This window comes from Triticum aestivum, chromosome 1A (genome assembly GCF_018294505.1).
Source record: "Triticum aestivum cultivar Chinese Spring chromosome 1A, IWGSC CS RefSeq v2.1, whole genome shotgun sequence".
In the NCBI taxonomy this organism is placed as follows: domain Eukaryota; kingdom Viridiplantae; phylum Streptophyta; class Magnoliopsida; order Poales; family Poaceae; genus Triticum; species Triticum aestivum.
The window spans coordinates 591,199,154-591,202,019 of record NC_057794.1 but is presented as its reverse complement, the minus strand read 5'-3'; the positions used below and the strand labels follow the sequence as shown (position 1 = coordinate 591,202,019).

The window sequence follows — 2,866 nt, the reverse complement described above, 5'->3', positions numbered from 1 at the left end:
CACGCCTAACGGCGGCCGCCGTCAAGTCTGCCCAACGAATGGTCGCCACATGGCACCACTATGCCGACGGCCTAGCCGCCGGCTTAGTCAAAAACTATGCCGACGGCTCGACCGTCGGGATAGGTGTGCCACGTGGCGACCAACCGCTGCTCTAGGACCAGGGCTATGCCGACGGCTGGGCCGTCGACATAGTTTGAAACTAAGCCGACGGCAAGGCCGTCGGCATAGTCCTTCATACAGAGCTCCCAGTAGCTGACACGTGGGCACCTATGCCGACGGCCTAGCCGTCGGCACAGTTTTTAAACTAAGCCGACGGCTAGGCCGTCGGCATAGGTGCCACGTGTCAGCTACTGGGAGCTCATGCTAGCCCTATGCCGACGGCCTAGCCGTCGGCATAGTTTGCTTTTGCTTTTTTCTTTCTTTTTTCTGTTTGTTTTCAGATCAATTCAATTCAAATAGCAGCACATATCAGCAGATATATATGATGGGATAGACATATAAAAGACAACGGGATATCATCCGGCACCATCACAACAATATATGCATAAGCATCATCACACACAAGTCTTTAAATGAACATCATCACAACCAACATAAGCATAAGCATATAGAGAAGCACACAAGTCATCTAAATGATCATCACCACACACAAGTCATCTCAAGCATCATCACCACACAAGGATCATCGAGCACCGCGGAGGTCGTCACCACCAAGACGGCCAAAGCCCAGGTCGTCACTGCTAGCGGCAGCGCTACCGCCAAGACCGCCTCTGCCTCCACCTCCGCCTCCGCCTCCGTGGATCGGAGTGGTCGGGCTCCGTGTCTCCAGAGTGCTGCGAAGACCACCGCCAATGGTAGATCCACCTGTTCCCTGGATGTTGAAAAGACATATGCACGGGATATATGACTGTGCTGAAAGGCATGACATGCTTTGGGTGAATAGATTGGGGATGAACTAACCGGCGAGGGGCCAGCGTTCTGTGCCACAAACTCCTCAAAGCTCATCAGCACTGGTTGTGCTGTAGGGCATTGTGCTGGAGGGAACTGAGGACACCTGCCGGCCGCCATATCCTGAAAAGCCTGCTGCATCTGGCTATCCCTCTGCACTTGGTGTTCATAAAGCCTCTGATGCCACACCATGGTCTCCTGGCGTGTGTACTCCATGTAGGCCTGCGGTATGACATGATGGAACTCATAAAACTACTAAATGCGGAAAATGAAGTGAGCAATGAAGATAAGAGGGAAAATACTTACAGATTGTTGCTCCTGAAAGAGGGACTGTGTACTAGTCACTGGCTGGCTCGTGCGCTGGCTCAGGCTCGGGTCGATCCGACGAAGCTGTGTCTAGGAGATACTAGGAGTGATCACAACATCGAGAACCGCCTCCCGACCGTGCTCCTTGGGCCCCATCCTCACCACCGCCATGTCGTCCGGAGGCGCCGCAATGGGGTTAGGTGTGTCAGGATGTAACTTCAGATACGCTTCGGAGTAGGCCTTCTTCCTCCCTGCGGTCTTCTTGCCGTAGTACTTGGGCTCGCCAGGCTTGGGGTCCTTCCGCGTATGGGCGATCTCCCACGCCTGCATGTGTGATAGTGGCCGCTTCAGTTTCTCCTCCTGCACCACCAAATAGAGGTTAGTCATACATAAGAAAGTGATGGTAAATAGAAGAAGAAGAATGTTTAATGGGGTTAGTCATACATTAACTGCCTTGTGGAGATAGTGGTTTTGGTTTCCCTGAGCATGTACTCCCTCCGTCCCTCAGTTAGCCTTATTTTTGGTTCTCATAGCCGCCCAGGCTCCAGCCTCATCACACCAAAGATCCACCAATGCCGCCCAGTACTCGTCTTTTCCATAACACCAATTTGGACACACCTACATAATAAAAGCATAATGGCATGTAGGTGTGTCCAAATTGGTGTTATGGAAGCATAAAGCATAATGTACCACAAGGTAATGAAAGCATAATGAAAGCATAATGAAAGCATAATGAAAGCATAATATATGAAAGCATAATGAAAAATCTTTTATACATACCGCCAAGAACTCGGGTCTCTCCAAGGTGATGCCCATCCTCCGCGCTTCTTACTTGGTCATCTTCACACCAAGAACGTCGTGGTAGTATGTGGAGATGGCCACATAGCACACCTCGTACTGCATCTGGCGGGCCTTCTTCTTGCACTGGCGCAGCACAATCTGGTCCGCTCTAGCCCTGTGCTCTGGAAGAACTCGATAGAATTTCTACAATCATGCATGAAACAAGAATGGAAGAAGCCATGAGTTAAATCATTCATGAAACTAGAATGGACTTGTTCTTCTGAAGAGAACTCACCCAGAAAGTAGTGATCATAGCCTTGGCATGGGTCTCATGGTCCGCGTGGCGGGCCGCTTCCCAGTGGTCCCAGCTCGTGGGCAAAACCCAACGGTCCGACTGCCTGACTGGATCAGGACAGTACAACCCCGGCCAATATAACTTCAGCAAGACGGTGATGAGGCCGTTGGGAATATAGACCCCTTTAGAATATATCCAGTTGCTGCAAAAGAATGAACTATTAGCATGTGACAAGCAAAATAAATAACAACCGGAATAAGCATGTGACAAGCAAAATAATGAACCACTTACTCTTTTCCCGTGGGCTCAATGAGCCACTTCTGCTCCTCAGTAGCAGGAACCTGCTTTGGTAGCTTTGCGTTGCCATGCAGCCACCCCTTCTTGTCAACCCCCTTCCCGTCACCACCATCATCCCCGCCACCACCCTCCTCCTCGCCTGCCTCCCCCTCCCCAACCTCCTCCCCAACCTCCTCCTCCTCCTCCTCGCCTGCCTCCTCCTCCACCTCCTCCTCCTCCTCCACCACCACCACCTCCTCC

General features: G+C 51.5%; 1 pseudogene; it reads left to right on the top strand.

Moving 5' to 3' along the window:
* Positions 1–2,866, top strand: part of LOC123059407 (putative disease resistance protein RGA3) — a 66,188-nt pseudogene that overhangs the window by 11,084 nt on the left and 52,238 nt on the right.